Source organism: Salvelinus alpinus, chromosome 3 (genome assembly GCF_045679555.1).
Source record: "Salvelinus alpinus chromosome 3, SLU_Salpinus.1, whole genome shotgun sequence".
Classification (NCBI taxonomy): Eukaryota; Metazoa; Chordata; class Actinopteri; order Salmoniformes; family Salmonidae; genus Salvelinus; species Salvelinus alpinus.
The window spans coordinates 106,500,469-106,523,979 of NC_092088.1; positions in this window are offsets into that span (position 1 = coordinate 106,500,469).

Consider the following 23,511-nt stretch of genomic DNA (forward strand, 5'->3'; position numbering starts at 1 on the left):
GGGCACTAGACATCTACCACCCCACTACCACTATCATATTAGAGCCATAATGGAGACTAGGTATCTACCACCCCACTACCAGTATCAGATTAGAGCCATAATGGAGACTAGGTATAAAACACCTCACTACCACTATCAGATTAGAGCCATAATGGAGAAAAGGTGTCTGCCACCCCTCTACCACTACCAGATTAGAGCCATAATGGAGACTAGGTATCTACCACCCCACTACCACTATCAGATTAGAGCCACAAGGGAGACTAGACATCTGACACCCCACTTCCACTATTATATTAGAGCCATAATGGAGACTAGACATCTACCACCCCACCACCTCTATCAGATTAGAGACATAATGGAGACTAGGAATCTACCACCCCACTACCTCTATCAGATTAGAGCCATAAGGGCACTAGGAATCTAGCACCCCACTAACACTATCAGATTAGAGCCATAATGGAGACTAGATATCTACCACCCCACTACCACTATCAGATTAGAGCCATAACGGAGACTAGACATCTACCACCCCACTACCACTACCAGATTAGAGCCATAAGGGCACTAGACATCTACCACCCCACTACCACTATCAGATTAGAGCCAAAATGGAGACTAGACATCTACCACCCCACTACCTCTATCAGATTAGAGACATAATGGAGACTAGGAATCTACCACCCCACTACCTCTATCAGATTAGAGCCTAAAACGGAGACTAGACATCTACCACCCCACTACCTTTATCAGTTTAGAACCATAATGGAGACTAGGTATCTACCACCCCACTACCACTATCAGATTAGAGCCATAATGGAGACTAGGTCCCTACCAGCACACTACCACTACCAGATTAGAGCCATAATGGAGACTAGGTATCTACCACCCCACTACCACTATCAGATTAGAGCCATAATGGAGACTAGGTATCTACCACCCCACTACCTCTATAAGATTAGAGCCATAAGGGCACTTTGCATCTACCACCCCACTACCACTATCAGATTAGAGCCATAAAGGCACTTGGCATCTACCACCCCACTACCACTATCAGATTAGAGCCATAATGGAGACTAGGTATCTACCACCCCACTACCACTATCAGATTAGAGCCATAAGGGCACTAGGCATCTATCACCCCACTACCACTATCAGATTAGAACCATAAAGGCACTAGGCATCTACCACCCCACTACCACTATCAGATTAGAGCCATAATGGAGACTAGGTATCTACCACCCCACTACCACTATCAGATTAGAGCCATAATGGCACTAGGCATCTACCACCTCACTACCACCATCAGATTAGAGCCATAAAGGCACTAGGCATCTACCACCCCACTACCACTATCAGATTAGAGCCGTAATGGAGACTAGGTATCTACCACCCCACTACCACTATCAGATTAGAGCCATAATGGAGACTAGGTATCTACCACCCCACTACCACTACCAGATTAGAGCCATAATGGAGACTAGGTATCTACCACACCACTACCACTACCAGATTAGAGCCATAACGGAGACTAGGTATCTACCACCCCAATACCTCTATAAGATTAGAGCCATAAGGGCACTTGACATCTACCACCCCACTACCACTATCAGATTAGAGCCATAAAGGCACTAGGCATCTACCACCCCACTACCACTATCAGATTAGACCCATAATGGAGACTAGGTATGTACCACCCCACTACCACTATCAGATTAGAGCCATAAGGGCACTAGGCATCTATCACCCCACTACCACTATCAGATTAGAGCCATAAAGGCACTAGGAATCTACCACCCCACTACCACTATCAGATTAGAGCCATAATGGAGACTAGGTATCTACCACCCCACTACCACTATCAGATTAGAGCCATAAAGGCACTAGGCATCTACCACCCCACTACCACTATCAGATTAGGGCCATAATGGAGACTAGGTATCTACCACCCCACTACCACTATCAGATTAGAGCCATAATGGAGACTAGGCATCTACCACCCCACTACCACTACCAGATTAGAGCCATAATGGAGACTAGGTATCTACCACACCACTACCACTACCAGATTAGAGCCATAATGGAGACTAGGTATCTACCACCCCACTACCACTATCAGATTAGAGCCATAATGGAGACTAGGTATCTTCCACCCCACTACCACTACCATATTAGAGCCATAATGGAGACTAGGTATCTACTACCTCACTACCACTACCAAATTGGAGCCATAATGGGGACTAGGTATCTACCACCCCACTACCACTATCAGATTAGAACCATAATGGAGACTAGGTATCTACCACCCCACTACCACTATCAGATTAGAGCCATAATGGAGAGTAGGTATCTTCCACCCCACTACCACTATCAGATTAGAGCCATAATGGAGACTAGGTATCTACCACCCCTCTACCACTACCAGATTAGAGCCATAATGGAGACTAGGTATCTACCACCCCACTACCACTATCAGATTAGAGCCATAAGGGCACTAGGCATCTACCACCACACTACCACTATCAGATTAGAGCCATAAGGGCACTAGGCATCTACCACCCCGTTACCACTATCAGATTAGAGCCAAAAGGGCACTAGACATCTACCACCCCACTACCACTATCATATTAGAGCCATAATGGAGACTAGGTATCTACCACCCCACTACTACTATCAGATTAGAGCCATAAGGGCACTAGGCATCTATCACCCAACTACCACTATCAGATTAGAGCCATAAAGGCACTAGGCATCTACCACCCCACTGCCACTATCAGATTAGAGCCATAATGGAAACTAGGTATCTACCACCCCACTACCTCTATCAGATTAGAGCCATAATGGAGACTAGGTATCTTCCACCCCACTACCACTACCAGATTAGAGCCATAATGGAGACTAGGTATCTACCACCCCTCTACCACTATCAGATTAGAGCCATAAGGGCACTAGGCATCTACCACCACACTACCACTATCAGATTAGAGCCATAAGGGCACTAGGCATCTACCACCACACAACCAATATCAGATTAGAGCCATAAGGGCACTAGGCATCTACCACCCCGCTACCACTATCAGATTAGAGCCATAAGGGCACTAAGCATCTACCACCCCGCTACCACTATCAGATTAGAGCCATAAAGGCACTAGGCATCTACCACCCCACTACCACTATCAGATTAGAGCCATAATGGAGACTAGGTATCTACCACCCCACTACCACTATCAGATTAGAGCCATAAGGGCACTAGGCATCTACCACCCCACTACCACTATCAGATTAGAGCCATAATGGAAACTAGGTATCTACCACCCCACTACCACTATCAGATTAGAGCCATAAAGGCACTAGGCATCTACCACCCCACTACCACTATCAGATTAGAGCCATAAAGGCACTAGGCATCTACCACCCCACTACCACTATCAGATTAGAGCCATAAGGGCACTAGGCATCTACCACCCCACTACCACTATCAGATTAGAGCCATAAAGGCACCAGGTATCTACCACCTCACTACCACTACCAGATTAGAGCCATAATGGAGACTAGGTATCTACCACACCACTACCACTACCAGATTAGAGCCATAACGGAGACTAGGTATCTACCACACCACTACCACTACCAGATTAGAGCCATAATGGAGACTAGGTATCTACCACCCCACTACCACTATCAGATTAGAGCCATAATGGAGACTAGGTATCTACCACCCCACTAACCACTATCAGATTAGAGCCATAAGGGCACTAGGCATCTATCACCCCACTACCACTATCAGATTAGAGCCATAAAGGCACTAGGCATCTACCACCCCACTACCACTATCAGATTAGAGCCATAATGGAGACTAGGTATAAAACACCCCACTACCACTATCAGATCAGAGCCATAATGGAGAAAAGGTTTCTGCCACCCCTCTACCACTACCAGATTAGAGTCATAATGGAGACTAAGTATCTACCACCCCACTACCACTATCAGATTAGAGCCACACGGGAGACTAGACATCTGATACCCCACTTCCACTATTAGATTAGAGCTATAATGGAGACTAGACATCTACCACCCCACTACCTCTATCAGATTAGAGCCATAATGGAGACTAGGAATCTACCACCGCAATACCTCTATCAGATTAGAGCCATAAGGGCACTAGGTATCTAGCACCCCACTACCACGATCAGATTAGAGCCATAATGGAGGCTAGGTATCTACCACCCCACTACCACTATCAGATTAGAGCCATAACGGAGACTAGACATCTACCACCCCACTACTAGTACCAGATTAGAGCCATAAGGGCACTAGACATCTACCACCCCACTACCACTATCATATTAGAGCCATAATGGAGACTAGGTATCTACCACCCCACTACCAGTATCAGATTAGAGCCATAATGGAGACTAGGTATAAAACACCTCACTACCACTATCAGATTAGAGCCATAATGGAGAAAAGGTTTCTGCCACCCCTCTACCACTACCAGATTAGAGCCATAATGGAGACTAGGTATCTACCACCCCACTACCACTATCAGATTAGAGCCACAAGGGAGACTAAACATCTGACACCCCACTTCCACTATTAGATTAGAGCCATAATGGAGACTAGACATCTACCACCCCACTACCTCTATCAGATTAGAGACATAATGGAGACTAGGAATCTACCACCCCACTACCTCTATCAGATTAGAGCCATAAGGGCACTAGGAATCTAGCACCCCACTAACACTATCAGATTAGAGCCATAATGGAGACTAGATATCTACCACCCCACTACCACTATCAGATTAGAGCCATAACGGAGACTAGAGATCTACCAGCCCACTACTACTACCAGATTAGAGCCATAAGGGCACTAGACATCTACCACCCCACTACCACTATCAGATTAGAGCCAAAATGGAGACTAGACATCTACCACCCCACTACCTCTTTCAGATTAGAGACATAATGGAGACTAGGAATCTACCACCCCACTACCTCTATCAGATTAGAGCCTAAAACGGAGACTAGACATCTACCACCCCACTACCTTTATAAGTTTAGAGCCATAATGGAGACTATGTATCTACCACCCCACTACCACTATCAGATTAGAGCCATAATGGAGACTAGGTATCTACCAGCACACTACCACTACCAGATTAGAGCCATAATGGAGACTAGGTATCTACCACCCCACTACCACTATCAGATTAGAGCCATAATGGAGACTAGGTATCTACCACCCCACTACCTCTATAAGATTAGAGCCATAAGGGCACTTGGCATCTACCACCCCACTACCACTATCAGATTAGAGCCATAAAGGCACTTGGCATCTACCACCCCACTACCACTATTAGATTAGAGCCATAATGGAGACTAGGTATCTACCACCCCACTACCACTATCAGATTAGAGCCATAAGGGCACTAGGCATCTATCACCCCACTACCACTATCAGATTAGAACCATAAAGGCACTAGGCATCTACCACCCCACTACCACTATCAGATTAGAGCCATAATGGAGACTAGGTATCTACCACCCCACTACCACTATCAGATTAGAGCCATAATGGCACTAGAAATCTACCACCTCACTACCACCATCAGATTAGAGCAATAAAGGCACTAGGCATCTACCACCCCACTACCACTATCAGATTAGAGCCGTAATGGAGACTAGGTATCTACCACCCCACTACCACTATCAGATTAGAGCCATAATGGAGACTAGGTATCTACCACCCCACTACCACTACCAGATTAGAGCCATAATGGAGACTAGGTATCTACCACACCACTACCACTACCAGATTAGAGCCATAATGGAGACTAGGTATCTTCCACCCCACTACCACTATCAGATTAGAGCCATAATGGAGACTAGGTATCTTCCACCCCACTACCACTACCAGATTAGAGCCATAATGGAGACTAGGTATCTACCACCCCACTACCACTATCAGATTAGAGCCATAATGGAGAATAGGTATCTACCACCCCACTACCACTACCAGATTAGAGCCGCAATGGAGACTAGGTATCTACCACCCCACTACCTCTATCAGATTAGAGCCATAATGGAGAGTAGGTATCTTCCACACCACTACCACTATCAGATTAGAGCCATAATGGAGACTAGGTATCTACCACCCCACTACCACTATCAGATTAGAGCCATAATTGAGACTAGGTATCTACCACCCCTCTACCACTACCAGATTAGAGCCATAATGGAGACTAGGTATCTACCACCCCACTACCACTATAAGATTAGAGCCATAAGGGCACTTGGCATCTACCACCCCACTACCACTATCAGATTAGAGCCATAATGGAGACTAGGTATCTACCACCCCACTACAACTATCAGATTAGAGCCATAAGGGCACTACGCATCTATCACCCCACTACCACTATCAGATTAGAACCATAAAGGCACTAGGCATCTACCACCCCACTACCACTATCAGATTAGAGCCATAATGGAGACTAGGTATCTACCACCCCACTACCACTATCAGATTAGAGCCATAATGGCACTAGGCATCTACCACCCCACTACCACCATCAGATTAGAGCCATAAAGGCACTAGGCATCTACCACCCCACTACCACTATCAGATTAGAGCCATAATGGAGACTAGGTATCTACCAACCCACTACCACTATCAGATTAGAGCCATAAGGGCACTAGGCATCTATCACCCCACTACCACTATCAGATTAGAACCATAAAGGCACTAGGCATCTACCACCCCACTACCACTATCAGATTAGAGCCATAATGGAGAGTAGGTATCTTCCACACCACTACCACTATCAGATTAGAGCCATAATGGAGACTAGGTATCTACCACCCCACTACCACTATCAGATTAGAGCCATAATTGAGACTAGGTATCTACCACCCCTCTACCACTACCAGATTAGAGCCATAATGGAGACTAGGTATCTACCACCCCACTACCACTATAAGATTAGAGCCATAAGGGCACTTGGCATCTACCACCCCACTACCACTATCAGATTAGAGCCATAAAGGCACTTGGCATCTACCACCCCACTACCACTATCAGATTAGAGCCATAATGGAGACTAGGTATCTACCACCCCACTACAACTATCAGATTAGAGCCATAAGGGCACTACGCATCTATCACCCCACTACCACTATCAGATTAGAGCCATAAAGGCACTAGGCATCTACCACCCCACTACCACTATCAGATTAGAGCCATAATGGAGACTAGGTATCTACCACCCCACTACCACTATCAGATTAGAGCCATAATGGCACTAGGCATCTACCACCCCACTACCACCATCAGATTAGAGCCATAAAGGCACTAGGCATCTACCACCCCACTACCACTATCAGATTAGAGCCATAATGGAGACTAGGTATCTACCAACCCACTACCACTATCAGATTAGAGCCATAAGGGCACTAGGCATCTATCACCCCACTACCACTATCAGATTAGAACCATAAAGGCACTAGGCATCTACCACCCCACTACCACTATCAGATTAGAGCCATAATGGAGAGTAGGTATCTTCCACACCACTACCACTATCAGATTAGAGCCATAATTGAGACTAGGTATCTACCACCCCTCTACCACTACCAGATTAGAGCCATAATGGAGACTAGGTATCTACCACCCCACTACCACTATAAGATTAGAGCCATAAGGGCACTTGGCATCTACCACCCCACTACCACTATCAGATTAGAACCATAAAGGCACTAGGCATCTACCACCCCACTACCACTATCAGATTAGAACCATAAAGGCACTAGTCATCTACCACCCCACTACCACTATCAGATTAGAACCATAAAGGCACTAGGCATCTACCACCCCACTACCACTATCAGATTAGAGCCATAATGGAGACTAGGTATCTACCACCCCACTACCACTATCAGATTAGAGCCATAATGGCACTAGGCATCTACCACCCCACTACCACTATCAGATTAGAGCAATAAAGGCACTAGGCATCTACCACCCCACTACCACTATCAGATTAGAGCCGTAATGGAGACTAGGTATCTACCACCCCACTACCACTATCAGATTAGAGCCGTAATGGAGACTAGGTATCTACCACCCCACTACCACTATCAGATTAGAGCCATAATGGAGACTAGGTATCTACCACCCCACTACCACTACCAGATTAGAGCCATAATGGAGACTAGGTATCTACCACACCACTACCACTATCAGATTAGAGCCATAAGGGCACTAGGCATCTATCACCCCACTACCACTATCAGATTAGAACCATAAAGGCACTAGGCATCTGCTACCCCACTACCACTATCAGATTAGAGCCATAATGGAGACTAGGTATCTACCACCCCACTACCACTATCAGATTAGAGCCATAAGGGCACTAGGCATCTACCACCCCACTACCACTATCAGATTAGAGCAATAAAGGCACTAGGCATCTACCACCCCACTACCACTATCAGATTAGAGCCATAATGGAGACTAGGTATCTACCACCCCACTACCACTATCAGATTAGAGCCATAATGGAGACTAGGTATCTACCACCCCACTACCACTACCAGATTAGAGCCATAATGGAGACTAGGTATCTACCACACCACTACCACTACCAGATTAGAGCCATAATGGAGACTAGGTATCTTCCACCCCACTACCACTATCAGATTAGAGCCATAATGGAGACTAGGTATCTTCCACCCCACTACCATTTCCAGATTAGAGCCATAATGGAGACTAGGTATCTACCACCCCACTACCACTACCAAATTTGAGCCATAATGGAGAATAGGTATCTACCACCCCACTACCACTATCAGATTAGAGCCGTAATGGAGACTAGGTATCTACCACCCCCACTACCTCTATCAGATTAGAGCCATAATGGAGAGTAGGTATCTTCCACAGCACTACCACTATCAGATTAGAGCCATAATGGAGACTAGGTATCTACCACCCCACTACCACTATCAGATTAGAGCCATAATTGAGACTAGGTATCTACCACCCCTCTACCACTACCAGATTAGAGCCATAATGGAGACTAGGTATCTACCACCCCACTACCACTATCAGATTAGAGCCATAATGGCACTAGGCATCTACCACCCCACTACCACCATCAGATTAGAGCCATAAAGGCACTAGGCATCTACCACCCCACTACCACTATCAGATTAGAGCCATAATGGAGACTAGGTATCTACCAACCCACTACCACTATCAGATTAGAGCCATAAGGGCACTAGGCATCTATCACCCCACTACCACTATCAGATTAGAACCATAAAGGCACTAGGCATCTACCACCCCACTACCACTATCAGATTAGAGCCATAATGGAGAGTAGGTATCTTCCACACCACTACCACTATCAGATTAGAGCCATAATGGAGACTAGGTATCTACCACCCCACTACCACTATCAGATTAGAGCCATAATTGAGACTAGGTATCTACCACCCCTCTACCACTACCAGATTAGAGCCATAATGGAGACTAGGTATCTACCACCCCACTACCACTATAAGATTAGAGCCATAAGGGCACTTGGCATCTACCACCCCACTACCACTATCAGATTAGAGCCATAAAGGCACTTGGCATCTACCACCCCACTACCACTATCAGATTAGAGCCATAATGGAGACTAGGTATCTACCACCCCACTACAACTATCAGATTAGAGCCATAAGGGCACTACGCATCTATCACCCCACTACCACTATCAGATTAGAGCCATAAAGGCACTAGGCATCTACCACCCCACTACCACTATCAGATTAGAGCCATAATGGAGACTAGGTATCTACCACCCCACTACCACTATCAGATTAGAGCCATAATGGCACTAGGCATCTACCACCCCACTACCACCATCAGATTAGAGCCATAAAGGCACTAGGCATCTACCACCCCACTACCACTATCAGATTAGAGCCATAATGGAGACTAGGTATCTACCAACCCACTACCACTATCAGATTAGAGCCATAAGGGCACTAGGCATCTATCACCCCACTACCACTATCAGATTAGAACCATAAAGGCACTAGGCATCTACCACCCCACTACCACTATCAGATTAGAGCCATAATGGAGAGTAGGTGTCTTCCACACCACTACCACTATCAGATTAGAGCCATAATTGAGACTAGGTATCTACCACCCCTCTACCACTACCAGATTAGAGCCATAATGGAGACTAGGTATCTACCACCCCACTACCACTATAAGATTAGAACCATAAAGGCACTAGGCATCTACCACCCCACTACCACTATCAGATTAGAACCATAAAGGCACTAGGCATCTACCACCCCACTACCACTATCAGATTAGAACCATAAAGGCACTAGGCATCTACCACCCCACTACCACTATCAGATTAGAGCCATAATGGAGACTAGGTATCTACCACCCCACTACCACTATCAGATTAGAGCCATAATGGCACTAGGCATCTACCACCTCACTACCACCATCAGATTAGAGCAATAAAGGCACTAGGCATCTACCACCCCACTACCACTATCAGATTAGAGCCGTAATGGAGACTAGGTATCTACCACCCCACTACCACTATCAGATTAGAGCCGTAATGGAGACTAGGTATCTACCACCCCACTACCACTATCAGATTAGAGCCATAATGGAGACTAGGTATCTACCACCCCACTACCACTACCAGATTAGAGCCATAATGGAGACTAGGTATCTACCACACCACTACCACTATCAGATTAGAGCCATAAGGGCACTAGGCATCTATCACCCCACTACCACTATCAGATTAGAACCATAAAGGCACTAGGCATCTGCTACCCCACTACCACTATCAGATTAGAGCCATAATGGAGACTAGGTATCTACCACCCCACTACCACTATCAGATTAGAGCCATAATGGCACTAGGCATCTACCACCTCACTACCACCATCAGATTAGAGCAATAAAGGCACTAGGCATCTACCACCCCACTACCACTATCAGATTAGAGCCGTAATGGAGACTAGGTATCTACCACCCCACTACCACTATCAGATTAGAGCCATAATGGAGACTAGGTATCTACCACCCCACTACCACTACCAGATTAGAGCCATAATGGAGACTAGGTATCTACCACACCACTACCACTACCAGATTAGAGCCATAATGGAGACTAGGTATCTTCCACCCCACTACCACTATCAGATTAGAGCCATAATGGAGACTAGGTATCTTCCACCCCACTACCATTTCCAGATTAGAGCCATAATGGAGACTAGGTATCTACCACCCCACTACCACTACCAAATTTGAGCCATAATGGAGAATAGGTATCTACCACCCCACTACCACTATCAGATTAGAGCCGTAATGGAGACTAGGTATCTACCACCCCCACTACCTCTATCAGATTAGAGCCATAATGGAGAGTAGGTATCTTCCACAGCACTACCACTATCAGATTAGAGCCATAATGGAGACTAGGTATCTACCACCCCACTACCACTATCAGATTAGAGCCATAATTGAGACTAGGTATCTACCACCCCTCTACCACTACCAGATTAGAGCCATAATGGAGACTAGGTATCTACCACCCCACTACCACTATAAGATTAGAGCCATAAGGGCACTTGGCATCTACCACCCCACTACCACTATCAGATTAGAGCCATAAAGGCACTTGGCATCTACCACCCCACTACCACTATCAGATTAGAGCCATAATGGAGACTAGGTATCTACCACCCCACTACAACTATCAGATTAGAGCCATAAGGGCACTACGTATCTATCACCCCACTACCACTATCAGATTAGAACCATAAAGGCACTAGGCATCTACCACCCCACTACCACTATCAGATTAGAGCCATAATGGCACTAGGCATCTACCACCTCACTACCACCATCAGATTAGAGCAATAAAGGCACTAGGCATCTACCACCCCACTACCACTATCAGATTAGAGCCGTAATGGAGACTAGGTATCTACCACCCCACTACCACTATCAGATTAGAGCCATAATGGAGACTAGGTATCTACCACCCCACTACCACTACCAGATTAGAGCCATAATGGAGACTAGGTATCTACCACACCACTACCACTATCAGATTAGAGCCGTAATGGAGACTAGGTATCTACCACCCCCACTACCTCTATCAGATTAGAGCCATAATTGAGAGTAGGTATCTTCCACACCACTACCACTATCAGATTAGAGCCATAATGGAGACTAGGTATCTACCACCCCACTACCACTATCAGATTAGAGCCATAATTGAGACTAGGTATCTACCACCCCTCTACCACTACCAGATTAGAGCCATAATGGAGACTAGGTATCTACCACCCCACTACCACTATAAGATTAGAGCCATAAGGGCACTTGGCATCTACCACCCCACTACCACTATCAGATTAGAGCCATAAAGGCACTTGGCATCTACCACCCCACTACCACTATCAGATTAGAGCCATAATGGAGACTAGGTATCTACCACCCCACTACAACTATCAGATTAGAGCCATAAGGGCACTACGTATCTATCACCCCACTACCACTATCAGATTAGAACCATAAAGGCACTAGGCATCTACCACCCCACTACCACTATCAGATTAGAGCCATAATGGAGACTAGGTATCTACCACCATCAGATTAGAGCCATAATGGCACTAGGCATCTACCACCCCACTACCACCATCAGATTAGAGCCATAAAGGCACTAGGCATCTACCACCGCACTACCACTATCAGATTAGAGCCATAATGGAGACTAGGTATCTACCAACCCACTACCTCTATAAGATTAGAGCCATAAGTGCACTTGGCATCTACCACCCCACTACCACTATCAGATTAGAGCCATAATGGAGACTAGGTATCTACCACCCCACTACCACTATCAGATTAGAGCCATAATGGCACTAGGCATCTACCACCTCACTACCACCATCAGATTAGAGCCATAAAGGCACTAGGCATCTACCACCCCACTACCACTATCAGATTAGAGCCGTAATGGAGACTAGGTATCTACCACCCCACTACCACTATCAGATTAGAGCCATAATGGAGACTAGGTATCTACCACCCCACTACCACTACCAGATTAGAGCCATAATGGAGACTAGGTATCTACCACACCACTACCACTACCAGATTAGAGCCATAATGGAGACTAGGTATCTTCCACCCCACTACCACTATCAGATTAGAGCCATAATGGAGACTAGGTATCTTCCACCCCACTACCACTATCAGATTAGAGCCATAAAGGCACTTGGCATCTACCACCCCACTACCACTATCAGATTAGAGCCATAATGGAGACTAGGTATCTACCACCCCACTACCACTATCAGATTAGAACCATAAAGGCACTAGGCATCTACCACCCCACTACCACTATCAGATTAGAGCCATAATGGAGACTAGGTATCTACCACCCCACTACCACTATCAGATTAGAGCCATAATGGCACTAGGCATCTACCACCCCACTACCACCATCAGATTAGAGCCATAAAGGCACTAGGCATCTACCACCCCACTACCACTATCAGATTAGAGCCATAATGGAGACTAGGTATCTACCAACCCACTACCTCTATAAGATTAGAGCCATAAGGGCAGTTGGCATCTACCACCCCACTACCACTATCAGATTAGAGCCATAATGGAGACTAGGTATCTACCACCCCACTACCACTATCAGATTAGAGCCATAATGGCACTAGGCATCTACCACCTCACTACCACCATCAGATTAGAGCCATAAAGGCACTAGGCATCTACCACCCCACTACCACTATCAGATTAGAGCCGTAATGGAGACTAGGTATCTACCACCCCACTACCACTATCAGATTAGAGCCATAATGGAGACTAGGTATCTACCACCCCACTACCACTACCAGATTAGAGCCATAATGGAGACTAGGTATCTACCACACCACTACCACTACCAGATTAGAGCCATAATGGAGACTAGGTATCTTCCACCCCACTACCACTATCAGATTAGAGCCATAATGGAGACTAGGTATCTACCACACCACTACCACTACCAGATTAGAGCCATAATGGAGACTAGGTATCTTCCACCCCACTACCACTATCAGATTAGAGCCATAATGGAGACTAGGTATCTTCCACCCCACTACCACTATCAGATTAGAGCCATAAAGGCACTTGGCATCTACCACCCCACTACCACTATCAGATTAGAGCCATAATGGAGACTAGGTATCTACCACCCCACTACCACTATCAGATTAGAACCATAAAGGCACTAGGCATCTACCACCCCACTACCACTATCAGATTAGAGCCATAATGGAGACTAGGTATCTACCACCCCACTACCACTATCAGATTAGAGCCATAATGGCACTAGGCATCTACCACCCCACTACCACCATCAGATTAGAGCCATAAAGGCACTAGGCATCTACCACCCCACTACCACTATCAGATTAGAGCCATAATGGAGACTAGGTATCTACCAACCCACTACCACTATCAGATTAGAGCCATAATGGCACTAGGCATCTACCACCTCACTACCACCATCAGATTAGAGCCATAAAGGCACTAGGCATCTACCACCCCACTACCACTATCAGATTAGAGCCGTAATGGAGACTAGGTATCTACCACCCCACTACCACTATCAGATTAGAGCCATAATGGAGACTAGGTATCTACCACCCCACTACCACTACCAGATTAGAGCCATAATGGAGACTAGGTATCTACCACACCACTACCACTACCAGATTAGAGCCATAATGGAGACTAGGTATCTTCCACCCCACTACCACTATCAGATTAGAGCCATAATGGAGACTAGGTATCTTCCACCCCACTACCACTACCAGATTAGAGCCATAATGGAGACTAGGTATCTACCACCCCACTACCACTACCAAATTTGAGCCATAATGGAGAATAGGTATCTACCACCCCACTACCACTATCAGATTAGAGCCATAATGGAGACTAGGTATCTACCACCCCCACTACCTCTATCAGATTAGAGCCATAATGGAGAGTAGGTATCTTCCACCCCACTACCACTATCAGATTAGAGCCATAATGGAGACTAGGTATCTACCACCCCACTACCACTATCAGATTAGAGCCATAATGGAGACTAGGTATCTACCACCCCTCTACCACTACCAGATTAGAGCCATAATGGAGACTAGGTATCTACCACCCCACTACCACTATAAGATTAGAGCCATAAGGGCACTTGGCATCTACCACCCCACTACCACTATCAGATTAGAGCCATAAAGGCACTTGGCATCTACCACCCACTACCACTATCAGATTAGAGCCATAATGGAGACTAGGTATCTACCACCCCACTACAACTATCAGATTAGAGCCATAAGGGCACTACGCATCTATCACCCCACTACCACTATCAGATTAGAACCATAATGGAGACTAGGTATCTACCACTCCACTACCACTATCAGATTAGAGCCATAATGGAGACTAGGTATCTAACACCCCACTACCACTACATGAATAGAGCCATAATGGAGACTAGGTATCTACCACACCACTACCACTACCAGATTAGAGCCATAATGGAGACTAGGTATCTTCCACCCCACTACCACTATCAGATTAGAGCCATAATGGAGACTAGGTATCTTCCACCCCACTACCACTACCAGATTAGAGCCATAATGGAGACTAGGTATCTACCACCCCACTACCACTACCAAATTTGAGCCATAATGGAGAATAGGTATCTACCACCCCACTACCACTATCAGATTAGAGCCATAATGGAGACTAGGTATCTACCACCACCACTACCTCTATCAGATTAGAGCCATAATGGAGAGTAGGTATCTCCCACCCCACTACCACTATCAGATTAGAGCCATAATGGAGACTAGGTATCTACCACCCCACTACCACTATCAGATTAGAGCCATAATGGAGACTAGGTATCTACCACCCCTCTACCACTACCAGATTAGAGCCATAATGGAGACTAGACATCTACCACCCCACTACTACTATAAGATTAGAGCCATAAGGGAGACTTGGCATCTACCACCCCACTACCACTATCAGATTAGAGCCATAAAGGCACTTGGCATCTACCACCCCACTACCACTATCAGATTAGAACCATAAAGGCACTAGGCATCTACCACCCCACTACCACTATCAGATTAGAGCCATAATGGCACTAGGCATCTACCACCCCACTACCACTATCAGATTAGAGCCATAATGGAGACTAGGTATCTACCACCCCACTACCACTATCAGATTAGAGCCATAATGGAGACTAGGTATCTACCACCCCACTACCACTACCAGAGTAGAGCCATAATGGAGACTAGGTATCTACCACACCACTACCACTACCAGATTAGAGCCATAATGGAGACTAGGTATCTTCCACCCCACTACCACTATCAGATTAGAGCCATAATGGAGACTAGGTATCTTCCACCCCACTACCACTATCAGATTAGAGCCATAATGGAGACTAGGTATCTACCACCCCACTACCACTATCAGATTAGAGCCATAATGGAGACTAGGTATCTACCACCCCTCTACCACTACCAGATTAGAGCCATAATGGAGACTAGGTATCTACCACCCCACTACCACTATCAGATTAGAGCCATAAGGGCACTAGGCATCTACCACCACACTACCACTATCAGATTAGAGCCATAAGGGCACTAGGCTTCTACCACCCCGCTACCACTATCAGATTAGAGCCATAAGGGCACTAGACATCTAGCACCCCACTACCACTATCAGATTAGAGCCATAAGGGCACTAGACATCTACCACCCCACTACCACTATCAGATTAGAGCCATAAGGGCACTAGGTATGTACCACCCCACTACCACTATCAGATTAGAGCCATAAGGGCACTAGGCATCTACCACCACACTACCACTATCAGATTAGAGCCATAAGGGCACTAGGCATCTACCACCCCGCTACCACTATCAGATTAGAGCCATAATGGAAACTAGGTATCTACCACCCCACTACCACTATCAGATTAGAGCCATAAGGGCACTAGGCATCTGTCACCCCACTACCACTATCAGATTAGAGCCATAAAGTCACTAGGCATCTACCACCCCACTACCACTATCAGATTAGAGCCATAATGGAGACTAGGTATCTCCCACCAAACTACCACTATCAGATTAGAGCCATAATGGAGACTAGGTATCTACCACCCCACTACCACTATCAGATTAGAGCCAAAAGGGCACTAGGCATCTATCACCCCACTACCACTATCAGATTAGAACCATAAAGGCACTAGGCATCTACCACCCCACTACCACCATCAGATTAGAGCCATAAAGGCACTAGTTATCTACCACCCCACTACCACTATCAGAATAGAGCCATAATGGAGACTAGGTATCTACCACCCCACTACCACTATCAGATTAGAGCCATAATGGAGACTAGGTATCTACCACACCACTACCACTACCAGATTAGAGCCATAATGGAGACTAGGTATCTACCACCCCACTACCACTACCAGATTAGAGCCGTAATGGAGACTAGGTATCTACCACCCCACTACCACTACCAAATTTGAGCCATAATGGAGAATAGGTATCTACCACCCCACTACCACTATCAGATTAGAGCCATAATGGAGACTAGGTATCTACCACCCCTCTACCACTACCAGATTAGAGCCATTATGGAGACTAGGTATCTACCACCCAACTACCACTATCAGATTAGAGCCATAAGGGCACTAGGCATCTACCACCACACTACCACTATCAGATTAGAGCCATAAGGGCACTATGCATCTACCACCCCGCTACCACTATCAGATTAGAGCCATAAGGGCACTAGACATCTACCACCCCACTACCACTATCAGATTAGAGCCATAAGGGCACTAGACATCTACCACCCCACTACCACTATCAGATTAGAGCCATAATGGAGACTAGGTATCTACCAACCCACTACCTCTATAAGATTAGAGCCATAAAGGCACTAGGCATCTACCACCCCACTACCACTATCAGATTAGAGCCATAATGGAGACTAGGTATCTACCACCCCACTACCACTATCAGATTAGAGCCATAATGGCACTAGGCATCTACCACCCCACTACCACCATCAGATTAGAGCCATAAAGGCACTAGGCATCTACCACCCCACTACCACTATCAGATTAGAGCCATAATGGAGACTAGGTATCTTCCACCCCACTACCACTATCAGATTAGAGCCATAATGGAGACTAGGTATCTACCACCCCACTACCACTATCAGATTAGAGCCATAATGGAGACTAGGTATCTACCACCCCTCTACCACTACCAGATTAGAGCCATAATGGAGACTAGGTATCTACCACCCCACTACCACTATCAGATTAGAGCCATAAGGGCACTAGGCATCTACCACCACACTACCACTATCAGATTAGAGCCATAAGGGCACTAGGCATCTACCACCCCGCTACCACTATCAGATTAGAGCCATAAGGGCACTAGACATCTAGCACCCCACTACCACTATCAGATTAGAGCCATAAGGGCACTAGACATCTACCACCCCACTACCACTATCAGATTAGAGCCATAAGGGCACTAGGTATGTACCACCCCACTACCACTATCAGATTAGAGCCATAAGGGCACTAGGCATCTACCACCACACTACCACTATCAGATTAGAGCCATAAGGGCACTAGGCATCTACCACCCCGCTACCACTATCAGATTAGAGCCATAATGGAAACTAGGTATCTACCACCCCACTACCACTATCAGATTAGAGCCATAAGGGCACTAGGCATCTTTCACCCCACTACCACTATCAGATTAGAGCCATAAAGTCACTAGGCATCTACCACCCCACTACCACTATCAGATTAGAGCCATAATGGAGACTAGGTATCTCCCACCAAACTACCACTATCAGATTAGAGCCATAATGGAGACTAGGTATCTACCACCCCACTACCACTATCAGATTAGAGCCAAAAGGGCACTAGGCATCTATCACCCCACTACCACTATCAGATTAGAACCATAAAGGCACTAGGCATCTACCACCCCACTACCACCATCAGATTAGAGCCATAAAGGCACTAGTTATCTACCACCCCACTACCACTATCAGAATAGAGCCATAATGGAGACTAGGTATCTACCACCCCACTACCACTATCAGATTAGAGCCATAATGGAGACTAGGTATCTACCACACCACTACCACTACCAGATTAGAGCCATAATGGAGACTAGGTATCTACCACCCCACTACCACTACCAGATTAGAGCCGTAATGGAGACTAGGTATCTACCACCCCACTACCACTACCAAATTTGAGCCATAATGGAGAATAGGTATCTACCACCCCACTACCACTATCAGATTAGAGCCATAATGGAGACTAGGTATCTACCACCCCTCTACCACTACCAGATTAGAGCCATTATGGAGACTAGGTATCTACCACCCAACTACCACTATCAGATTAGAGCCATAAGGGCACTAGGCATCTACCACCACACTACCACTATCAGATTAGAGCCATAAGGGCACTATGCATCTACCACCCCGCTACCACTATCAGATTAGAGCCATAAGGGCACTAGACATCTACCACCCCACTACCACTATCAGATTAGAGCCATAAGGGCACTAGACATCTACCACCCCACTACCACTATCAGATTAGAGCCATAATGGAGACTAGGTATCTACCAACCCACTACCTCTATAAGATTAGAGCCATAAAGGCACTAGGCATCTACCACCCCACTACCACTATCAGATTAGAGCCATAATGGAGACTAGGTATCTACCACCCCACTACCACTATCAGATTAGAGCCATAATGGCACTAGGCATCTACCACCCCACTACCACTATCAGATTAGAGCCATAAAGGCACTAGGCATCTACCACCCCACTACCACTATCAGATTAGAGCCATAATGGAGACTAGGTATCTACCAACCCACTACCACTATCAGATTAGAGCCATAAGGGCACTAGGCATCTATCACCCCACTACCACTATCAGATTAGAACCATAAAGGCACTAGGCATCTACCACCCCACTACCACTATCAGATTAGAGCCATAATGGAGAGTAGGTATCTTCCACACCACTACCACTATCAGATTAGAGCCATAATTGAGACTAGGTATCTACCACCCCTCTACCACTACCAGATTAGAGCCATAATGGAGACTAGGTATCTACCACCCCACTACCACTATAAGATTAGAGCCATAAGGGCACTTGGCATCTACCACCCCACTACCACTATCAGATTAGAACCATAAAGGCACTAGGCATCTACCACCCCACTACCACTATCAGATTAGAGCCATAAAGGCACTAGGCATCTACCACCCCACTACCACTATCAGATTAGAACCATAAAGGCACTAGGCATCTACCACCCCACTACCACTAACAGATTAGAGCCATAATGGAGACTAGGTATCTACCACCCCACTACCACTATCAGATTAGAGCCATAATGGCACTAGGCATCTACCACCTCACTACCACCATCAGATTAGAGCAATAAAGGCACTAGGCATCTACCACCCCACTACCACTATCAGATTAGAGCCGTAATGGAGACTAGGTATCTACCACCCCACTACCACTATCAGATTAGAGCCATAATGGAGACTAGGTATCTACCACCCCACTACCACTATCAGATTAGAGCCATAATGGAGACTAGGTATCTACCACCCCACTACCACTACCAGATTAGAGCCATAATGGAGACTAGGTATCTACCACACCACTACCACTATCAGATTAGAGCCATAAGGGCACTAGGCATCTATCACCCCACTACCACTATCAGATTAGAACCATAAAGGCACTAGGCATCTGCTACCCCACTACCACTATCAGATTAGAGCCATAATGGAGACTAGGTATCTACCACCCCACTACCACTATCAGATTAGAGCCATAATGGCACTAGGCATCTACCACCTCACTACCACCATCAGATTAGAGCAATAAAGGCACTAGGCATCTACCACCCCACTACCACTATCAGATTAGAGCCGTAATGGAGACTAGGTATCTACCACCCCACTACCACTATCAGATTAGAGCCATAATGGAGACTAGGTATCTACCACCCCACTACCACTACCAGATTAGAGCCATAATGGAGACTAGGTATCTACCACACCACTACCACTACCAGATTAGAGCCATAATGGAGACTAGGTATCTTCCACCCCACTACCACTATCAGATTAGAGCCATAATGGAGACTAGGTATCTTCCACCCCACTACCATTTCCAGATTAGAGCCATAATGGAGACTAGGTATCTACCACCCCACTACCACTACCAAATTTGAGCCATAATGGAGAATAGGTATCTACCACCCCACTACCACTATCAGATTAGAGCCGTAATGGAGACTAGGTATCTACCACCCCCACTACCTCTATCAGATTAGAGCCATAATGGAGAGTAGGTATCTTCCACAGCACTACCACTATCAGATTAGAGCCATAATGGAGACTAGGTATCTACCACCCCACTACCACTATCAGATTAGAGCCATAATTGAGACTAGGTATCTACCACCCCTCTACCACTACCAGATTAGAGCCATAATGGAGACTAGGTATCTACCACCCCACTACCACTATCAGATTAGAGCCATAATGGCACTAGGCATCTACCACCCCACTACCACCATCAGATTAGAGCCATAAAGGCACTAGGCATCTACCACCCCACTACCACTATCAGATTAGAGCCATAATGGAGACTAGGTATCTACCAACCCACTACCACTATCAGATTAGAGCCATAAGGGCACTAGGCATCTATCACCCCACTACCACTATCAGATTAGAACCATAAAGGCACTAGGCATCTACCACCCCACTACCACTATCAGATTAGAGCCATAATGGAGAGTAGGTATCTTCCACACCACTACCACTATCAGATTAGAGCCATAATGGAGACTAGGTATCTACCACCCCACTACCACTATCAGATTAGAGCCATAATTGAGACTAGGTATCTACCACCCCTCTACCACTACCAGATTAGAGCCATAATGGAGACTAGGTATCTACCACCCCACTACCACTATAAGATTAGAGCCATAAGGGCACTTGGCATCTACCACCCCACTACCACTATCAGATTAGAGCCATAAAGGCACTTGGCATCTACCACCCCACTACCACTATCAGATTAGAGCCATAATGGAGACTAGGTATCTACCACCCCACTACAACTATCAGATTAGAGCCATAAGGGCACTACGCATCTATCACCCCACTACCACTATCAGATTAGAACCATAAAGGCACTAGGCATCTACCACCCCACTACCACTATCAGATTAGAGCCATAATGGAGACTAGGTATCTACCACCCCACTACCACTATCAGATTAGAGCCATAATGGCACTAGGCATCTACCACCCCACCACCACCATCAGATTAGAGCCATAAAGGCACTAGGCATCTACCACCCCACTACCACTATCAGATTAGAGCCATAATGGAGACTAGGTATCTACCAACCCACTACCACTATCAGATTAGAGCCATAAGGGCACTAGGCATCTATCACCCCACTACCACTATCAGATTAGAACCATAAAGGCACTAGGCATCTACCACCCCACTACCACTATCAGATTAGAGCCATAATGGAGAGTAGGTATCTTCCACACCACTACCACTATCAGATTAGAGCCATAATTGAGACTAGGTATCTACCACCCCTCTACCACTACCAGATTAGAGCCATAATGGAGACTAGGTATCTACCACCCCACTACCACTATAAGATTAGAGCCATAAGGGCACTTGGCATCTACCACCCCACTACCACTATCAGATTAGAACCATAAAGGCACTAGGCATCTACCACCCCACTACCACTATCAGATTAGAACCATAAAGGCACTAGGCATCTACCACCCCACTACCACTATCAGATTAGAACCATAAAGGCACTAGGCATCTACCACCCCACTACCACTATCAGATTAGAGCCATAATGGAGACTAGGTATCTACCACCCCACTACCACTATCAGATTAGAGCCATAAGGGCACTAGGCATCTATCACCCCACTACCACTATCAGATTAGAACCATAAAGGCACTAGGCATCTACCACCCCACTACCACTATCAGATTAGAGCCATAATGGAGACTAGGTATCTACCACACCACTACCACTATCAGATTAGAGCCATAAGGGCACTAGGCATCTATCACCCCACTACCACTATCAGATTAGAACCATAAAGGCACTAGGCATCTACCACCCCACTACCACTATCAGATTAGAGCCATAATGGAGACTAGGTATCTACCACCCCACTACCACTATCCGATTAGAGCCATAATGGCACTAGGCATCTACCACCTCACTACCACCATCAGATTA